The sequence below is a fragment of the Colossoma macropomum genome, unplaced genomic scaffold, assembly GCF_904425465.1.
Source record: "Colossoma macropomum unplaced genomic scaffold, Colossoma_macropomum, whole genome shotgun sequence".
NCBI lineage: Eukaryota > Metazoa > Chordata > Actinopteri > Characiformes > Serrasalmidae > Colossoma > Colossoma macropomum.
This window is the reverse complement of record NW_023494785.1, coordinates 33571081-33593272: the sequence shown is the minus strand read 5'-3', so window position 1 is coordinate 33593272 and position 22192 is coordinate 33571081. Positions and strand designations below refer to the sequence as shown.

The window sequence follows — 22192 nt, the reverse complement described above, 5'->3', positions numbered from 1 at the left end:
GCTGCAAATTTCTCATCAGCTACCCCCCCACCTCTTTTTTTACTGACTGGTTTACTCCTTCTTCCCTAGGCTGTGTGTGCTGAATTGAGGTTGCTGTAACTTTAAGAGAAGAGTGTGTATGTGTGTGTGTGTGTGTGTGGGGGGGGGTGGTTTGTGGGGTCTGCATGAATATCAGATGAGGTCTGGCTGTGCCATGCGGAGCTAAAACCCTGCACCAGCATGTGTTTGACGTGCTGACACACGCACACACACACATACGCTGACCAGCAGACGACTGGTGCTCACCGTTTTTCCTCAGAGAGAGAGAGAGAGAGAGAGAGAGAGAGAGAGAGAGAGAGGCAGACGGATCTGAGGGACAGATGGAGGAAGAGAGGGAGAGGGACAGGGCGAGAGAGAGGGATGAAGAGATGAAAGGAGAGAAGGCGGCTGCATGAGGGAGAGGAGAGCAAACTGGGCGCTTGGATAAAAGGAGAGAAGAGAAAACAGAGAAGCGGCTTCGGGTCGTTGCGGGTACGTAGTGGTGCAGTGCTACCACACATCCCGGTAGAATATGGAACTTAATTCCTATGTTTGCTGGTCTTAGATGTTGCATGGAAAACTGCCAAACTGTTCTCAGATCAGCGTAAAGAGGGTGACTTCTAGCGCTGCTTTGGCCAGTATCTGTATGTTCTATGTGTTTGTGTAAGTGCTTGGCTCTGAAACACTCTGAGACGGTTTCGTTCTCCACCGTGTCTGCTTGGCTCAGAGATGGAAACCCAGTTAGGTTCAAATACAATTAGTATTCATAAGCTATTGTATGCTATGGCATGCGGAAAGAAAGAGAGGGAGAGAGAGACAGAGCAATGAATGGATACTGTACTTGCTGGGAAGATGATATATGGCTACTATGGGCTTTAATGCACCCTAATGGATCCTGAATATGATCTGAATGTGTGCAGTAGATATGTGTATGAAGGATATGTAGTGAGACGGAGAGAGAGAGAGCTGGAGAGAAAGTAGGATAAGAGGGCTGGCAGGCAGTAATTGCTCTGCAGACGAACATCAAAGAGGTGATGGAGCGATATTTGAGGAGATAGGGAGAAGAGAGACGAATAGGAAAAAGGAGAGCAGACCTATTATAAAAGAGAAGAGAAATGGGGAAAAGCAGGATGGACAGGATGGGTTGATGCAGTTGAGAAGAGGTGAAGATAATATTAATAATAATATATGACAAATAATAATGACAAGATAGAGAGGGCTAAGATTTTGAAATAGCTTTGGATTCAGAGTGGAGCAAAAGTGGCTTGGTGGGCTGGACCAGAAGGCTGCAGAATCTAATGACCTTCTCTGATCTCAGCAGTGAGCTACTGTGTCCATGAGTTTGACACTTAAACCCTGACACTATTCCAGGGGTGCAGGAACATGCTGTTTACCCCACGACTGGGGCACAAGAATGGACAGATGAAATGACTGTGGGGCCGAAGATAGGATGGAGAAAAGCAAAGTAGAGAGGTGATTGGAATGTTACAGCTGACAAGGGAATTAGGGGGATATAGAGTGGAAGTTATTGGAACATGAGAGAGAGGCCTGAAATAAGATAAAGTAGTCTGGCTTTTCAATGAAGGCATGGTGGGTTTGATGGGCAGAGAAGAGGAAGAAGGGGAGGGAGGACGCAAATGAGAAGCGAGCTTCCTTCGATAAGGACATAATTGCAATAATAACGTCAAAAGTTATCTACGCATTGAATCGCTCAGAGCTGGTGGACTGCAGCTGAATTGGACAGAGAGGGTGGAAGGGTGTTCGTAATATAGTGGCATAGGGTTACCCTTCAGATAGTGCTGTTGTGATCACAGGCTGCCAGTGGAACCAAATGATGGCACAGTGATCAGTTGAGGCCAAATTATGGTGTGGGGATCAGGTGGAGTCACTCGGATCAATTAGTGCCATTAGGACTGCATGATGGCTTATGCACCAAGTGATGTCACTGGGATCAAGTGCTAATCAAATGATGGCACAGAAATCAGGTCATGTCATTGGGATCAAATGGTTTCATAGAGACCAAATAATGGCATAGGGATCTGGTGGTGTGACTTGGATCAAATGGTTCCTTTGGGACCAAATGAGGCATAGGGATCTGGTGGTGTCACTAGGATCAAATGGTTTCATTGGGACCAAATGATTGCATAGGAATCTATTGACCCTGTTACAATTTTACATTGACTTTCCCAAGGATGCCTACGTCATTTGCAGTGTTGAAACCTGGCTGGATGTAGTTAGCAGTGAAGGCTTGTTACACCCCTTAATGCCATAACCCCATTGTTTGGAGATTGCAAGTTTGATACCCGTTGATGGGCAGGAGTCCATAAATAGCCTGATTCTGTCTGAGTGAGAAGGATAGCCCTGCTTCTCTCCCTCATTCAGTGTGATGCTAGCCATTGCATACGTCATTAGCTGATGGAAAACAAAACTGGCAGTGTTCTCCTCCAAGGATGTTGAGCTGCCCAGTGATAATGTTATTGGCAGTCTGAGAAGATGCAGTGGTGCTTCATGTGTTTTTGAGGAAGCTCATGCTATAAAAATGGTATTTCAAAGCTGTTTCTCCACTGACCTTCACTGTCCAGCTCAAGTCCAACGTACACCCGAGAAACCAATCCAGTGCTTTTCAATCCTGTGGACATAAAGCTAATTGAATCTTTCTGGTACCGCTGTGGAATGCACACAAGCTGAAATACACCAGTGCAGCTTTGTTTACCTGTTTTCCAGCCTGTTTTTGTTTGTTAATGATATGCTTCATCCCCTGGAAAGCTGTTTTGCAACACCTCCGTGGCAATTAGCGGCGGTGTGTGTGCTGATTCTGTTTAACTGTCACTGGAGGCCGAATGTTCCCATTGTTGGCATTGTGGTGATATTTCACTTGTCCACATTTTCCATTTTATCCTACATTTAGTCACTCAGCCAAGACATGTCCAAAATTTGCTGCTTTAGTTCAGCACTGGAGCTACGAGGCTAATGTTGCTAATGAACACTAGAAATCAGTAGTCACCCAAATTTGTTCAATAAATTCAGAACTTCTCTTAGCCTGCTCAGACTGCATCTAGATTTTCATTAAGGTTGCACATTCTTGTTGATGTGTTTTATAGCACAATATAAACTATAAACATGAACAAAAAGTTCACTGTGTAACCGAACGCTGAGGGCAGCCACTTAAGACAAATGTTGTACCGAAATTCAACTGCCTTTTTACAAATAACAGCTCAACTTAAAATTTCTAAATAAAGATTTAAAACAGAATCATATATTTAATCTAGTGTCTGTATACCTGTGTGAAATGCATTCATGTGGAGGGCAGCCAGATTCTGCAGGGAAGGTGGAATTCAGCAGAACATTGTTGTATAAATTGGCTGATCGCAGCGTTCAGCTACACAGTGAGTTTTTTCTTTTTAGTAGTTCACAGTAGGTCATACTCTCTTCTAAACCACATCTACAAGTGTAAGTGTGTGACCTTAAGGAAAACTTGGATGCTGGTTGAGTTTTGGGGATGTATTTACAGAAAAGATTTGGGTGACTATTAAGGTCTAGTGTTTGTTGGCAATGTTATCCTCATAGCTCCAGCGCTAAACTAAAGAAGCAAAATTTGGACACCAAACGTCTTGGGTGATGTGGAAGTGGAAAATTGTGTCAATTAGATTTTTCACCCAACCATTCGTTATACGCAACCATGCACTATGAAAAAACGCAAGGATAGTAATTTACGTGCAAGAGTATGTGTGTTCGTTTGTGCACACTTAGCGACACTCCTTGTGTCATACATCTGTCACCCTGTCTTCTCGCCATGTAAGTTTCTAGAAGAAAACTGGATGTGAAGCTTCAGGTGTCCTAAGGGAAAAGGGAGAGGGAGAGAGCGACAGAGAGAGAGAGCGCTTTCTGATTAGATCTCTCAGGCATGTTTATGTTGCATGCACACCCACACACGACAGTTGGTATTTCTGTCTTTTGTGAATTTCTGTGGGGTCTGCATGACTATCTATTGCATGACTGCATGAATGTTGCATTCTGTATTACTGTATGTAATGTTGTTGTGCTCTACTTAACCCGGCTCTAACCCTAAGGGGCAATTGTGCTGATTGTGAAACATTTCTGCCTAATTCAATTGTTGAGATGTAAGCAAAGTCATTCAGAGTGGTTTAATGTGAAATGGTCCAGTGTAGCGAAACTTACCGACTTGGATTTCTTTAAAGTGTTGGTGGATGCCTACAGTGATGGACCTACACGTCATCTGAGGTTTTATATGTAATGTTGAGGTAGCTTTAGGGAGTCCTATTACCACCACTGTGAACAATTCTGACTGGGTAAGTTTCTCTAGAATGGAACATTTCACATCAGACCACCCTGAATGACTTACAATGTACTCTGAATTACAGCTCAACCATTGAAGTATGCTGAAACTTTGAAAAATCATCAGAATTTCCCTTTAACCTCAGAAACCAAAAGAACACATTTTGCCTCTTTTTCTAAGAAAAGCTGCAGTGTTTTGGGAAAAAACAGAAAAGGAATTTGGAGAGCAGCCAAATATATGCACACTGTTCATGTTTTCCATTGTCCCTGGGACATTTGACATTAAATACAAACACACACAATCTGACCAGAGCTCGATGGAGCAGTACTCATGGTTGTCATTGCTCAAAGTCTTTATTCTGTTGTGCATTTTACTCCCCCACCCCCAAAGAATGAAAATAACGGGTACTAGCAACTATTTATACGTTTGTCTTACATTATTTATTTCATCTCTCAAACTCTGTCTCTCTCCATCTCTCTCTCTCTGTGTCTCTCTCTCTCTCTCTTTCTCCTGTGTCATGCGGGAGCTTATACGAGAGTGTAAGTTCTGTAGAGGAGTCAGACACAGAACCGCTCATTAGAGAGAGAGAAAGAGAGGAAGAGAGCGTCAGAGGCAGAACGAGTGCCAGGAGAGATGGGGTGGAAAAGACAGATAGAGGAGAAGAGACGAAGAGAGACAGGCTCGTTTTCTGCGCATCCCTCCACACCACGCGGATTAGGAAGAGACACACACTCACATATACACACAGCGTCCACAGTGGAGTGGATTACTGCATGCCATCATCCCTCCACATCCTCACAAAACACAGAGTTCTGTCAGTGCAGGAGTACAGTACGGGTGTGCACAGTCAGAATACAGCACAGTCAGAATACAGCACAAATACAATACAATAAGGCACAGTCAAAATGCAGCACAGATTCAGTACAATACAGCACAGTCAGAATACAGCACAGATGCATTACAATACAGCACAGTCAGAATACAGCACAGATACAGTACAATACAACACAATCAGAATGAAACACAGATACAATACAATACAGCACAGTCAGAACACGGCACAGATGCATTACAATACAGCACAGTCAGAGTACAACACATACAATATAGTACAGTCAGAATACAGCTCAGATACAATACAATATAGTACAGCAGAATACAGCACAGATACAATACAATACAGCACAGTCAGAATGAAACACAGATACAATACAATACAGAACAGTCAGAATACAGCACATATACAATATAGTACAGTCAGAATACAGCACAGATACAATAGAGCATAGTCAGAATACAGCACAGATACAATACAATATAGTTCAGTCAGAAAACAGCACAGATACAATACAATACAGCACAGCCAGAATACAGCACAGGTACTATACAATATAGTACAGTCAGAATGAAGCACAGATACAATACAATACAGCACAGCCAGAATACAGTACAGATACAATACAGCAGAGTCAGAATACAGCACAGATACAATACAATACAACACAGTCAGAATGAAGCACAGATACAATACAATACAGCACAGATACTATACAATACAGCACAGTCAGAATGAAGCACAGATACAATACAATACAGCACAGTCAGAATACAGCACAGATACTATACAATATAGTACAGTCAGAATACAGCACAGATACAATACAATACAGTACAGCCAGAATACAGTACAGATGCAATACAATACAGCACAGTCAGAATACAGCACAGATATGATACAATACAGCACAGTCAGAATGAAGCACAGATACGATACAATACAGCACAGGCAGAATACAGCACAGATACTATACAATACAGCACAGTCAGAATGAAGCACAGATACGATACAATACAGCACAGTCAGAATACAGCACAGATACTATACAATACAGCACAGTCAGAATACAGCACAGATACTATACAATACAGCACAGTCAGAATGAAGCACAGATACGATACAATACAGCACAGTCAGAATACAGCACAGATACTATACAATACAGCACAGTCAGAATACAGCACAGATACTATACAATATAGTACAGTCAGAATACAGCACAGATACAATACAATACAGTACAGCCAGAATACAGCAGATACTATACAATACAGTACAGTCAGAATACAGCACAGATACTATACAATATAGTACAGTCAGAATACAGCACAGATACAATACAATGTAGCACAATCAAAGTACAGTAGACTCAGAATACAGCACAGTCAGGATAGAGTAAAGTCAGAAAACAGTACAGTTGCAACACAACAGCCTGCAGCGCACACACACACACACACACACACACACACACACACACGACAGCAGAGCAGACGTAGGGATTTGGCATTCTGCTCACTAGAGTCAGGCTTTATGCTAATACACAACAAAGCAAACCCTGCGCCATCTCTCTCTCTCTCTCTCTCTCTCTCTCTCTCTCTCTCTCTCGCTCTCTGTCTGTCTGTCTGTCTGTCTCTACCTCTTCTCTCTCTCTCTCTCACTCTCTCTCTTGCTCGCTCTGTCTGTCTCTCTTTTTCTCTCCCTCTCTCTCTTTGTCTGTCTATCACTTTATTTATTTTTCATTCTTTTTTTTAAGTTTCTGAAGTACACGTAAACAACTGATGTTGCTTTTGTTGGTACTGGTCCAAATGATATTACGGTAAGCAAGGTACAGATAAATCAATGTATAATACAATTTAAGAAGTATTTTTTGTGGGAAGAATTTGATTCTGCTCAAAACACCAATATTTTGGCTAATTTTATATTAAGTAAAAAGAGGGATCCTCACCTCACACTCTTTTTACATGCTTAATGGTGCGTTGGCTCTCCAAAATCTAAAATTCAAAAGTAAGCAATTCATTACTTATTCATTCATTCATTCATTCATTCATTCAGTAATTCCTTACTTTGGTCTGTGTTGATGGTAGTTGGATGGTCATGTGATATGTCATGTGAATATGTTAGGCTGCACGTGTGTGCACTGATTTTGAATGGCGCTGAGGGCGACATGAGCCGAAACATGTCCGCCTGTGTAATAAAAAGATTTTAGCAGCTTTGCTTAGTTTATTGCTGAGTGTGGGCTCCATTGTTCTATGATAATTTTATATTAAGAAATATAAGAATTCATAATAAATTGGTAAAATATACTCTTTCTCACACAACATCAGTGATTATACCAAGAATTTTTGTATAGAGGACCTGAGTTAATGTCTGATCAGACAAACAGACTGAAAATGTATCAGTGCCTTTTTTATGTTGAAGAAGAAATAATTAGCCTTGAACCAGTGATTTATATTGTATAACAGGTGAGATTAATTTATGATTATCTTCATCAGATAGAAAAATAATGGCATCATCAAACAAAATAAAGCATAGATTATTTGCAAATAAAGATCATTAACATATTTTAAAAACAAAAGGGGTCCCAATATTGACTCTTGAGGAATCCCACATTCTGTGTTCTTAAGATTCAAAAAGAGCTCTGCCGAGATACACGCTGTTTTCAATAGCCGTTTACATGCGGCCTAATAATACGTTAATAATCCTAATACTAAATATCTCAATTGGAATAGAATACATCCATGTATACACCTCAATCGCAATAGACTAGTCCAGTTGAGGCCATTCCAAATACAATTTTTATCCAATTGAACAAGGTGGGTAGCCCCGTAAATAATCCGTGAAATAGAAGAGTAATAGCTGTGTAAATGCCTTATTACATTCCCAATCGGAACGCTTAGGTACGTTCTGTGCATGTGCGTTTGCTTCATAGTGAAAGTTTATAACGTTCAACATGGCAGGAGCAGAAACTGGTCTGCAGAAGAGACGAAGTTTATGCTTTGAACTTTAGACGGCGTTGGGACAGGCATCCAGCTTATGTGTCTCAGAGCATGATGTCTTTCTCTTGCCCTTCTTAAATAAGGGCATGTAAAGTTTTCCTGAGTCTGACATCATTTTAAAGTAATTAAAAACACATAAGTGCCAGCTGAAAATTCGTCTCACTCTGACTAGACTCACGTGATCAGTTGAGTAGAGTGAGCATATAAACACATCGGTCTGAATCTATAATCAGAATGTATTTGATCAGATTGGCAAAAATCTTTGCATGTAAACACAGCCAATGTGATACATTTTCTTCTGTCTCTCTCTCTCATTCTCTAATTCTATTTTTGTGGACAGCTATGGCCCACCTTGACCCCTTTTTGACCTTCACACTGTTAATGACCTGTTTCATAACTTAGGAGGCACACACACACACACACACACACACACACTCTGAGCTAATTGAGCAGTGGCTGTTTAAGCAGTGCACTGGAGCATTTCTAATCCCATTTATCAGACATTATGTTATAAATATCGTCATCTCATAAGCGGATCTGACCTTCTGTTTCATCTGCTTTCTGATCTATCCATCCATCCATCCATCCATCCATCCATAGTGTTCTTCCATTCATAGCATCCATCCAACACATTTCCTTCTACTCTTACCCTGCACCTGCCTGTGTGTGTCTACCACTTAGTCCACCTGTCTGTCTGTCCATTTGTCCATCAGCCTCGTGTCCTTTCTGGTGGGTGCTCTGTAGATGCAGTACCTTTTACTTTCTCTCAGATTGAACTCATGATTCAGCTGTGAGTGAATGAGTGTATACTGCGAGTGGAGCTGCTCACAGCCGCGTTTCTCCACTTTGTTTCCTCTGAACATTCCCTTTCGTCAAGACTATTATCCAACACGACACGTTCCACTCCCACGAGGCCCTGCGTTTCTGACTGCGACGACGGCAGCCCAGAGGAGAACTGAGGCATTCTCTCTCTCTTTCTCTACCTCTCATTCTCTTTCTCTGCTTCTGTCTCTCACTCTGGCTTTGTCTTGCTCTTACTTTCTCTTCCATGTCTCTGTCTCTCTCTTGCTCTCTCACTCTCTTTCATACTTTCTGCCTCCCTCTGTCTCTTTCTGTCTTTTTGTCTCTCTGTCTCACCATCTCTGCCCCCCCGCTGTATCTCTCTCCCTCCTTCTCTCGCTGTGCTGCATGGATTATGGATTTTCATATCAGCGCTGTTCCTTTTCCTCTTTTTGAAGGCGCCTGCAGCTGCTGATGAGCGCTGTACTGTACCCATGTCACCACTGCTTCTCTCTCTCTCTCTCTCTCTCGCTCAATTCACTCCAGCCCAATTCAAAACGTTCAGCTGCGGGATTGCTGAGACGCCATCAGAATGACAAATAATCTCTCACTTTCTTTCTTTCCTTCATTCAGTCATGTTCTTTGCCAGGCTGTGTCTTTCTGTGTCTCTCTATCTCTCTCCCTCTCTCTCTTCGACATAGCGGAGACTCAAGCTTTTTCTTGCCTCTGGATCGTCGATGTATTTTTAAACACGTCTCAACACACACAAAATGCGCGCGCACACACACTTCCTCATCCTCATGCAGCCTTCTTTTGATGTCAGCCAGATGCAAGGATCCAAATCCAGAGAGAGAGAGAGAGAGAGCGAGAGAGAGAGGCTCTGACACTCCTCTATATATCTTTTCAATACCTTCATTCTCTTTCTAGAGTGAGTGCATGCTTCATTAGCATATCTATCATGACTTGACTGATGTGGCGCTCTTTTATTTGAAGGCAGCTGATTGGTTGTGAACGGTTGATGGACAGCTGCAGGAAGTCATAACATTTCTCACATCCTCTTCTCTTCATTTTGTGTGTCATTTTGTGTGTTCAGTATTTTTCCCCTTAAATAGCTCTCCTTCTGCAGCCTAGCAAATAATTAGGCACATGAATTTAGTAACGTGCATAATGGATTGCGTGTGCACGTGTGTTTGAGCACACATTATATGTGGTTTAAAAGTCAGAAACCCTTAATTTTATTCAATTTCCAGTCAAAACTACCGTTAAGTTTCATTTGTCTGGATATATTTTTAATGAGATTAGATTAGATGAGAAGGCTCACAGTTACTCAATGCTGTGAGTCTGTCAGAATGTGTAGGTGTCAAGAGGAAGAGGAACATTTTTCATAAAAAAGAAGCCATTATTGAGAGAAGGAAATAGACAAAAATGAAAAAATGAAAAAAAAAAATGGACTTAAACACCAAAACTGGACATCTGGTATATAGAGTAAAGTTTTATGGACTAATGAGTCTAACTTTTCAGATCTTTGGAAGTCAAATAAGGCAGTATGAGTGCCACCGAAGTAAAATAAGGCTCTCTATGATCTCCATATCCATCAGTCAAGCATAGTGTATATATATTTCTTTTTTTTCTTCTTAGATGTGTATATATATATATATATATATTTGTATTTAAATTCTATAAGGGGGCTACGCACCTAAGATTTTCACTCACTTTCCACCTGTGTAAATATGTGTGACAATAAACGTGATTTGATTTGATTTGATTTGATTTGATTTTGATAGTGGAGGATCACTGCTAATTTGGGGAGTGATTTTTTTTGTTTTTTGTTTGAAGCCATCATTAATACTGATCAGTACAAACACGTTTCAATACATAATGCAGTACCCCACGGACATTGTTTGGCTGGGAAGAATGCAATTCTAGATGACGACCCCACAAGAAATAAATAAAAAAAACACCTCTGCAGATTTCTTTGAAAAACTGAAAGCAAGTCTCTCAAAGAGCATGGAAGCTTGAATAAAGGCAAAGTGTAATCACGCTGAATGATTAGAGATTGTGATTTAGTTGTTGTGGTTCCTGGGTAGTTTTCTGTTAAATATGTTTTCTGCTTTTTTTAAACTGAAACTGGAAAATGAATAACTTAGAATAACCACTTTTTACTAGAAATTAAATAAATGAAAGGGTGGTCTCTGACTTTTGTAAGAATTCTATTTTTATCATATATACAATCTGTGGCTCCAACTCCTTCATACAGCTTGTACATACAGCTTATGTGTTACAGTGGAGGCTCTTGAGAGGGACTGTAGCTTTCCATTTTGTTGTTGCTCTTGTTACTTTGCTGCTTGTTGATTCATCTATAGGGTTGCCCATGAGTGCTGTCCACTCTAGTCCGCTAAAGGATCCAAAGTATTGCTTAAAAAGGTGTTTCTGAATGAGAGGGCAATAGTGGGTTTTACCATAATAATATACAGCGTGCAAGCAGCTGGACTTCAGCCTGGACTACTAAAGATAGTAGTGGCATCAATAATTTATTATGTTAACGCATTAACTTTGCAGACACATGCTGATTGTGTGTACACTATTTTACTTTTATATGAGCCGTAGTGTATATTTTGGGGAAATACTGTGTGCATATTTGGTCCTTTGTCCTTCCTCAGATTTATCTACAAGAAAGAATGCTTTTCCCGTTGCAAGTTTTATTAGAAAAAGTACAGGAGACTGGATAGCAGGTGGTAAACTGGCTCATCCAGTATGCTGTTCTTCCTCAGGTATGAGTTTTGGCATAACTGTTATAAAGATTCGCCACAAACAAGCTCAGATAACGCAATGTACAAACAGTGTAAACCACACTAACATTTGCCTGTTTAGTTGAGTGGCTCAACTATGGGAGTCAGGGATGTTTCAATCACATTTGAAATGAAAACGTAGCAGACTCTCGATGACCTCCCGCTGTCTAGTCCGTTGCATCTGAAATAGTCCACGTTGCAAACATAAAAGCCAGTCTTTTGGTCTTAGCCTTGGCCTAACATAGACACCAGACAGACACCATGTTCCTCTCATACAATCTGAGAAGCTGCGTGAATCGATCAGCTGCATCAGACGAAATCAGTGTGCAAAACAAGCCTGTGACCACTTGATGCTGAATCATGACTGTAATATTTTTCAGATTCCTGCAGTGTCTGACAGTCGAGTGCACAGGTATGTGGGACGCACATGTGAGACAAATTCTTAACTTAATTCGATGAAGTTGAGGTTGACTTCTTGTTTCACATTCCCTTTCCACTTTACATGGTATAGCAGTTACTTTTAGGCACCTGTACAGCTGCCGTAATGTAACTTCTGCTACATTTAAGGTGGAGCAGAAAATTTGAACAAATAGCTGGCAAATAAGCCAAATTTAGCCTTGTAGAAATTAAGATTTAGCCCTGTTTTTGCTGACATAAGTTCATCTATAGCACGATAAAAATATTCCGATTTACTTTGGTTATAAAGGGTTTGTGGCTAAAATGGTTTTATTTGGAAAATAAAGTAGTCATACAGAAGAGCATGAAAACCCCATAAAGACAGTACTATACACCAGCGTGTGTATGTTTGTGCGTGCCTGTAATTGAGCTGTGTCCTTGGGACAATTGCATTAGTGTCAGCCTCTGTCCAATCGGATCCCTTAGCAGGCCGATTGTCATCAAGGTCAAAGGTTAAAGAGATGTTTTCCTCCTCTGAGGGAGAGAGAGAGAGGAAGAGAGAGAGTGGATGATGAATAGTGTGTAGCCTTGGGGTCCGATGCACTGTATGTGTTTTCTGTTCTTTCATAATTTGCTGGTGGAATACCTTTATCTCCCAGCACTGTGATTTCACGGACTTTTTATTACATAGTTTGTTGTTGAACAAATGGAAAAAATCTGATAATAGCAGGTATGAACAACTACTTGTTTGGTTTCTAATCTCTAATAGTCAGTGCTTTAGCAGTCTTCCTTCCGTCTGAAACACTGGGAGACCAAAAGCCCACAACACAAAGTCTGCATGTCCTGCTGTTCTGCTGCTGATGCTAATTAGAGACCAATTTGCCGTTTACTCTCTACCAGCTGCGTCTTCTCGCCCCCTTCATCATCAGTGGCCCTTTTTCCATGACATCATTGGCGTGAAAGTTCATCTTCGTGAAAGTGAAAGTATGTTAAATTGGGGTTGCTGAAACTTTAAGCAGCATGTACATGATGGGAACGATGATGTCATGCAAAATGATTTGGCTTTTTTTTTTGATAATTTACATAAAACAGAATGTGTCATAATGCACTAAAATGAGGCAAGAGCTAATCAGTTGTTGATATGTGTTGTGGTAACTGATTGAAGTAATGCTCACAGTTGCACGGTTCCAATAAATACAAATCTGTGAATACAGATATAATGTCTTATTTATACGATATATGATATAAAGTCTTGCGGCCTCAGTGTCTGTGTAGCCTTCCGGGCAGCGGGTTTTGTCAATCTGATTCCAAGCATTTGGCAACTCGGCACGCCATGACTGAGCCTTTCGGAGGTAGCTAGGTAGTTGTGTGCAAAATTTTGGATGCCCCAGTTCAAATTACCAGATTTTTTTAAGTGAAAATAATACGCATTCCGTACAGAGGACACACTTCTGCACATTTCAATACACAGATAATGTTTATTTGCTGAATTGAACATATTGGAAAAAAAATAAAAACATATTTTGTGTATTATTCCACATTGTATGTTTGTTCTGACGTTAATAAATAGAAAATGTTCACTAAAATTTGCATAGAAATGCCATATTTACATTCCCTGTAGAGGATGTGTTCACTTATTTCCACTTAGAAAATCAACATGTAATTTGACTGGAGATGTTTAAACTTTTGCATATGACTGTATAATCACTGGACTGAAAAAAAGTTTGTGTCACATTATATCGTAAAGGTATTCAGGGGGTTTTCTTTGAAGCTCGTAAGCCTGATATCCTCATGTGTTTTCTAGTGAACATAGCTCTTTGTTTCCATTGAAAATTGCCCACTCATACACGTCAGACAGAATCAGCAGTCTGTAATTGGTTATTTTGAATGTCAGTTAAATGGCCCTTTCCTGTCAAAGTGTGTGGTAAGCTAACAAATGCATCAGACTCTTTGATAATAGGCAGAAGTCTGGCTTGTGAGAATAATGTCTGGCAAGTGTCATCAACATGTAAAGTGATGTTTGCAAAAGCTGGCAGAGAGGGAGGACCAGTTTATTTAAACGAGTACATTTTAAGTTTTAATACTGCCAATTGATTTGATGCTTTGGGGCAGCAGCTATTCTCAAACTGTCTATTTTAAGACATTGCAGATTTCTGAAAACACACATTGCTTGTAGTTGAGTGTTATCTTTTGATCCCAATTAAACGACTGTTTTCTTTGATTATTACTATGAATCATTCCACTCTCTCACTCAACTGGCCTCTGATCAGGTATCGTCAGACAGACTGATATTTATGACAGGTCTTTTCTCTGTGATGCCACATGTATTTGACAGTGTTTGGCCTGGATGGCATTACCCGAGCTGTTATGTCATCATCTCATCTTTACGACTGAGTCTTCTCTATGATATTGTGTCTGTGAATGATGGCCCAGTTCGACATTCGTCTGTCATCATTCCTTTTATGCTGCAAGAAAGTGAAAAGCGAGTTGAATTGTTTTGGGGTTCTATGAACAGGACCTTAACAATTTCACATTTTCATCTTAGAGTTTTAAATTCATTAAATTTGAGAATTTTAGGAATTAAAATGTTTCCCTCTGAACCAATATTTAAAGTTCATATTATAGTATATGTGTTCAAAAAATGTTGGAACATTGCTGGGAAGATTTGATTACATTCATCTACAAGAGCATTGGTGAGGTCAGGTCTTAGATGATTAGTTCTTGATGACATCTGTCACTCCAGCTCATGCCAGAGATATTGGATGGAGCAACACTTGGCATTGTGACCTTGACATGGTGAGCTTAGGGTCACGTGTGGCTGCTCCACAGCATCCCATTCTATTGGCGGTGCTTTTCAATGGACAGTATACCAGCTTCAGGGCAAACCTCAGAAAAATGAAATCATGTTATATTACATATTGTGAAAATGTGTTGAAGTATCATGATATTATATTTTTGCCAAATTGTCCACAAAATCAGGGACCACCTTTCATTTGTTTCATTTTTAGTCAAAATGGCCATTACATACAAGTTATTCTTTTTATAGGTGGAATTTTTGAGGAGATCAGATATAAGATTGCATGAGAAAGGGGAAGATTAAAGGAAAATAAGTGGGGGAAAAAAGTTGCCAAATCTGAGAATCAAAAAAAATGAATAGAAGATACAGAGAAAATGGGACCAAAACTGTCATCAGCTAAACAGCGCTTAAAGCTTTTAACACACGAAATCCTGAAAAACATAACATTTAGATAGTGAAGCTTCAGTGTAATTCAGTGTAATTTTCTGTAAAATGTTTGCTGCTTTTTTTTTCCTGTTGAAAAATTGTTAACTTGTACTTAATGGCTGTTTTGACACTCTATTTAAGCTATGCCTTTGTTCATTTCTGACCTCTGATCATCATTGTAACCTTCCACTCATCGTACTGCTTTAACTCATTGTGAGAGCACTATTAGATTGGGGTCAGGTCACACTACAGTAAACACTGACAAAGGGAACTCCAGTTAGGTACCTCCACAGGCTAGTTACTGCTGTTGTAATTAAAGAGCACTGCCACTGGCTGTAGGAAATATTATGATTGCATGTTATTAGCATTGAACAATAGAGTTCAAAAGCCAAAACTGAATGAAAAATGGAAAAAATGTACTGTGTAAAGGTATAAAAAGCTGATTTGTATCTGAATCTGACTATAGCATTGGTGAACGCTCTTAATTTAGTCACGCTACAGATGTTCATTCAGTCATTTCAAGAATGGATTACAGTGATGAGTTTTTGCAATCTGCGGATTTCGACCCCTTATCTCCATGTATCCGTGTTGATTTTGCAGCAGTGTTCATGAACAATAATGTAGATTGGACACAAATCCAGTGATACTCTGCCTGGCGGGTGGGCCCTGAGTCAGCAGCCATCCGTAATTAAACTCTCATAGTGATGATGAATCTCTTTTAAATTTACCTATTCATTAACCCAGCACTCATAATCCTTCATCCCTGTCAAGAGTCGCCACTGGCCCTCTTCTCCTCCTCTCCTCTCGCTCACTCTCCTAATATCTCTTGCTCTCTCTCTCTCCATATCATTCCTCTCCTCATCTCCCTCCCTCTTGTAGTCGGAGGAGGATGTGTGTACAGTGGTCTTGTGGATTTATGATGGTGAAGTCATTAGCAGGCGCCGCTCTCCGGCTAAGCGATGGCCTTGCTCAGAGTGATGTCATATTTCAGCGCTGGTAGAACCTTTACAGCTCAAGGCTGTCAGGACATTTCTCATTACGCTGTAAAACCACGGCCAACCCAGAAAAGCTCTCACTAAAACATTCGTCCATCTTCCCATCTCTTAGGCCATTCCACCAATCTAAGCGTCCGTCTTTAAATTTGCTTTTCCATGTTGATTTGTCTTACACTTTTTCTTCTTTCAACACACTCAGAATAACCGGCAGGCCTCGGTGATGGGGTGATGTAATCAAATGTTGGTGGTGATGTCGGTGACATACTCTATGACAGTGTTTCAAATGCGAAGATTGCCAGTTGACAAAGAAAGCTACAGAGGGCTGAAAATATTACAATACTATATAATATACTATATATACTATACTATATAATATGTACTATATAATATGTAATATATTTCATTCCTTTTACTGTTAAAACAATAGATTATCACAGTCTAAAAAATAAAGCTGCCAAATGTGTGATGCCATTAAAGAACCATTTTTGGTCCGTTAATAAACATTTCAGTTCTATAGAGAACTGAGATATGAGTGTGGAGAACCTTATTAAAGTTTAAAGAACCTCCACATAATGTAAAGGTAAGGGTTCTAGGAAGAACCCTTAAGTTGTTAAAGAACCATGTAATAAACATATAATCAATAAAGACTAATGATGTACTAATTATTTTTAGAAATTGCCCAGGGCTAGTCTACGCCTCATGATTAAACTTCAAGTTTGCGTGTACTGTTTCCCTGAAACCATAAAATGGTGTGCAGCACTTATAGAAGAGCCAGCTAAAGGGTGTAAAGTGTTTTATGTGTGCCACACTACATTGCAGATAGTCTTTTAAATTAAATTCTCAAATAGCATAAGCAAGTAATCTATTTCCGGGAAATGCGTTTATTGCAGGCACATTGAAACAGAGTACATTTTTCAGACCAGTGGTTTAAGAAACTCCACAGATCATAAATCATTTTATATTCTTTTACTTAAAACTCAAGACTTAAGAGTGAGAATCTATTGTTTCAAACTCTGGAGCACACAAGCTTACAGATGACCTTCAAATGTAATATTAATTTATAGAAATGAATATTTTTTCAAGAAAGTCCTTAAATGTATTAGTTTTAACAGAAGTGGATTTTCTTTTTATTTTCTAGTATAAATATACTATATGTACTATATAAATGAAGGGTATTAACCGATAGTTTGTCCCCTTTTACAGTAAGAGCCTCTGCTCTTCTGGGAAGGCTTTACACCAGATGTTGGAACATTACTGTGAGGATTTGATTGCATTCAGCCTTAAGTCGGGTACTGATGGATGGTTAGTTCTGGATCACTCAACCATAGGCTCGGCTGCTCCCATTCTATTGGCAGTGATTTTCTACAGAGATTAAACAAACTACATGCTTATAATTCAGTCGTGGGCTGGAGCCTAGGGAACCAGCCTTGTGACCGGAAGGTCGCCGGTTCGATCCTCTAAGCCGACTGTATGTGACTGAAGTGCCCTTGAGCAAGGCACCTAACCCTCAACTGCTCCCCAGGCGCTGAGGATAGGGCTGCCCACCGCTCACTGCCCCCTAGTGTGTGTCTTCACTAGTGTGTATGTGGTGTTTTACTGCACGGATGGGTTAGATTGCGGAGGTGAAATTTTCCCCATTGTGGGACTAACAAGAGTCACTTAATTGTACGCCTGTATCAGCAGTGGGTGCACCTTAAAGGAGCTGAATTCACTAAACTTCATTGAGGGGGGTGTCTGCATACTTTTGGACATACACCACACTGAGTTCAGGTGATTCTTTAATTTCAGTTGAGCCTGGTATGTTCTTTGTAACTTGTCCCACACTGCACACTGAAACTAAAAGCAGGTGGTGATGTACTGGGTAGGACAGTACGGTCTCTCTACAGCCTATTTTACAAAGACATTTTTAAAAATCACTGTATTAACATTTGTACCTTGCAGTTCTATTCAGTCAAAGAGAGGCATATGTGGACTTAAGGACCGCACATGTCAACTTTTCTGCCTCCGTTTTGCTAGCCTTCCTGGCTCCACCCATATTCGGGAAGTGGTATTGATTTGTGTGTTTTAAAAATCACACACTGTAGTCCTGGTGGGAATATACCAAGGCGGAATGTTTAAAATGACCAACAACTTTGTGTCCGACTACCACGGCGTCAGCAACACTTCACTGTGCGAGCAGACCCTCGTTCACTGCCGGCTTGTGTGTTGTGCATTAGTGTGGTAGTGTACACTAGGCTTACTGCACATGGTATCAGCTGGTATCGGATGTTAGTATCGGTGTATTTTTTGTGATAAACGAATATGAGTTCAAATAAATGACCATGGTATCGGGCTGTTACCGTATCGGTATTGATGCATCCCAAGTTTTTAAACACCATTGTGATGTAACTATACTTGTAATAATCTTTGACCACTGTGAACTACGTTGCCAGCATAGCACTACATTGTGTGGCAGAAGAATTATTTAAAGCAGTTATTATCAATAATAATAGTTACATGATTTGCTGAACACTTGTATATTTTAGCGCTCTGTTTCATGCTATGCACACCTTACCCTTAAAACCGCTGCAACACATGAGCTGTTGTTTATTTTTTTTGCTGACATATAGTCAAACACAAATGTTTTTTAAGCTCTATCTCCCTGTTCCTTCCTCTTCTGTAATATATATCTTCATCAAAAACCATCAGAAACCCCAAGGCCACCTCTCAGGTACCTCTGTCTGACTCATACTACCATAATCCCCTGCCATTCACAGCCCAGAGTAAACACCTTCTGAGTGGTTCCAGGAGTGTCTTGCTAGTGTAGTTTGTGTGGTGATGATCACGGTGGGCCTGATTTATTTCTCTGTGGGCAGATTTTCTGAACGTGGTTAAGCCTCCTGAACGAAATTCAAATTGTAATGCTGATTCATCTTAGGAAATACTTCTCGGGCCAGGGCTAGGTTTAATCTATGTCCAGCAAACTAGAGCACTCTGTAAGATGTGGTGAAACTGGGAGGGCCATCCATCTCCCTCTTTCACCCACACGCGCAAACACACACACACACACACACAGAGGAGATTAGATGGTTGGTCATTTTGGCTTTCAGCACATTCATCATACTGAATCTCTGTCAGATATTTTAGGGGCCCTGTCTGATGGGATGGGATTTAAACAGGGAAGTGAGAGAAAGGAAACCCTATGATGTATGACATGACTGATTGGTTATTTGAGATGTGGTAGAGATTGGCCACTGTAGGAACTGGAGGGAATTCTGTGATAATGCTGACAGGTACTATTTTGAGTAGTTAAAACGATCTCTGGCAAGTGAGACAGAAAGAACAAGCATGTCATTCAAAGCCCAAATGGTGCAGAATGAAGTACACTCTTTAATACTTTAAAATAATGGAAAACTGAAAAACAGTATTCAAAATGGAAGAAATACATGGCCAAGGGCAGACCTTTGTGGACCCTGTCCAACTTACATATTAAATATTAAACATTAAAGGGTTTAACAATTTCAGTATGTATTAGAAAATCAGATTTGAAACAGTATATCAAAATTTAAATTATGGTTGAAAAAGTCCTTTTTGGATAACCTTTATGTTTTATACAAAAACTGTACAGTGTAGAATTAGAATCATGTTTAACATACAAAATATCAAAAATTAAATTAAACCTTGACCTCAGAAAATTTTATCAAACCTGAATATACATGCATCATTACACCCTTAGAGTATGCTGCACACGTGATGCAAGCAATAATATGTGAAGGCACACACTGACCAGTCACTTCATTAAGTATACCTTCTTGTATCTACATCAATTGTTCTTTGTATCAGCTCCACTTACCATATTGGCAGTTCTACAATTACAGACTGTAGTCCATCTGTATCTCTGTATACTTTGTTAGCCCCCTTTCACGCTGTTCTTCAGTGTTCAGGCCCCCCACTGTCAGAGACAGTAGCTCATCTGTTGCTGCACAGTTTGTGTTGGTCATTCTCTAGTTCTTCATCAGTTGTCACAGGATGCTGTTAGCTGGATATTTTTGGCTGGTGCAGCAGTCCAGCAGTGGCACTGAGGTGTTTAAAAACTCCAGCAGCACTGCTGTGTCTGATCCACTCATACTAGCACAACACACATCACCACCACATCACCACCACATGTTACTGCAGTGCTGAGAATGATCCACCACCCAAATAATACCTGCTCTGTATGGATCCTGACCATTGAAGAACAGGTTGAAATGGGGCTAACAAAGTATATAGAGAAACAGATTGACCACAGTCTGTAATTGTAAAACTACAAAGTGCATCTATATCGTAAGTGAAGCTGATAAAATGGACCATTAATGTAGATACAAGGAGGCGTACTTAATGAAGAGGCTGGCCAGCGTTTATTTAGGCGTTCCTTATTTTTTGCTGTTGTATCAAGATGCCACTATATTGTATCAAATCAAATTTTGGATTTTCTATTGTTAGACCCCCAGTCAGTACAGGTATTATATCAGATGTACAAGACTATCAAACCCAATACAGCCGTTTTAGTGTAAGACTAGGTCTAAACCCTGACTGATTTAATACCCTAGATGCTTTCTGTGGACCGTGTGATGTTTTTATTTATTTAGTTGAATTGTCAGTACATTATAAATGAATCAGCTTTAAGAGGAGGAATCCAATATTTTCTTTGTTAAATGGCAATGTATGTTATGTTGTTTGGTTTTCAAAGTTTCATAGCAAATATCTTTCATGATGGGTTTTTTTCCATGATTAGGTTAAGATGTTTAGCATTTAGGGTTTGTGTTCATAAATGGCTGTCATTTGTATTCTGTAACTGTACTGTGAGAGTGCTTTCCTGACAGGGTTATTTGTTGCTTTTGTTGTGCAGTGTTACGAATAAAGGACTTCTCATTTGTTTGCAATGATGCGGCACCAGCCTCTAATTTGTATGTAAGTGTGCCAGTCCGAAAGCTGGTCTCCAGTCTGCCCTTGTGCTGTGAATATGTCTGGCACAGCAGGAAAACATGTTAACATGCACACGCAAGTACAAGAAGCGTGAGAGAGAGAGAGAGAGAAAAAGGGGATGACACATCTTTGGACACGTTGTTGGGATGAGCATCAGCCTAAACAAATGTTAATAGATGCAATGAACTGCTTAAGCTTAACAATATTACATACTTAAAAACTAGCACAACACATATAGCACATTTGATCCCTTGCAAATCTCACAGTATACAACAAATTGGACACAATTTATAAAGTCCACGCATGAAATTAAATAGCCAAAAAACCCACAAGTCATTTAAAAAAAAAACACAATAGCAACTGTATGCTGACATAATGTTTGGGATTTGAGACAGACTGTTTTACGAGGCTGAAGTCGCTTCTTATTCTCCAGCTTCTTGTTCGAATTCTCCCATTCCACCTTAAATGGTGCCGCATTTACATTTGGCGCCTCAGTTAGAATTTAAGCTGGAACGGGTAAATTCGAACAAGAAGCTGGAGAATAAGAAGCGACTTCAGCCTTGTAAAACAGTCGAACGTTGAGAAACATTTAACTGATCAACTTCTGAGGAAAAGTTTTCTGGCAGAGATGGGAGGAAAGCAGCTATAGCTGAGCTAAAGCTTAAAGCACAGCAAAGTAAATCTGCGCTCTCGTTTATATTGTTTAGCCTCTACTAGGACATTAACACATACTGACACATACTGGACATTAAATGTTACACTACTTTGTTGAAAGGACAAAATGTTAACATTTGTGTTGTGACTCCTGATCTAACTTGGCTTTAATGCAGAGGGAGCCGGTCGGATTTCTCGCTCTTCCACTTGTGTTTTTGTAATGTGCCGCCACAGACTGTCTGGACGCTGCACTTCCGCACTT

General features: G+C 40.1%; 1 protein-coding gene across 1 annotated transcript in view; it reads left to right on the top strand.

Moving 5' to 3' along the window:
- The first annotated feature begins 349 nt into the window (after positions 1 to 349).
- The window catches only part of zgc:114120 (uncharacterized protein LOC619267 homolog), an 88819-nt gene continuing 66976 nt past the window's right edge, over positions 350 to 22192 (top strand). The window contains exon 1 of the mRNA XM_036591579.1: positions 350 to 510. The gene's annotated coding sequence lies outside the window, so the exon portion shown is untranslated. The remainder of the gene's footprint in view (positions 511 to 22192) is intronic.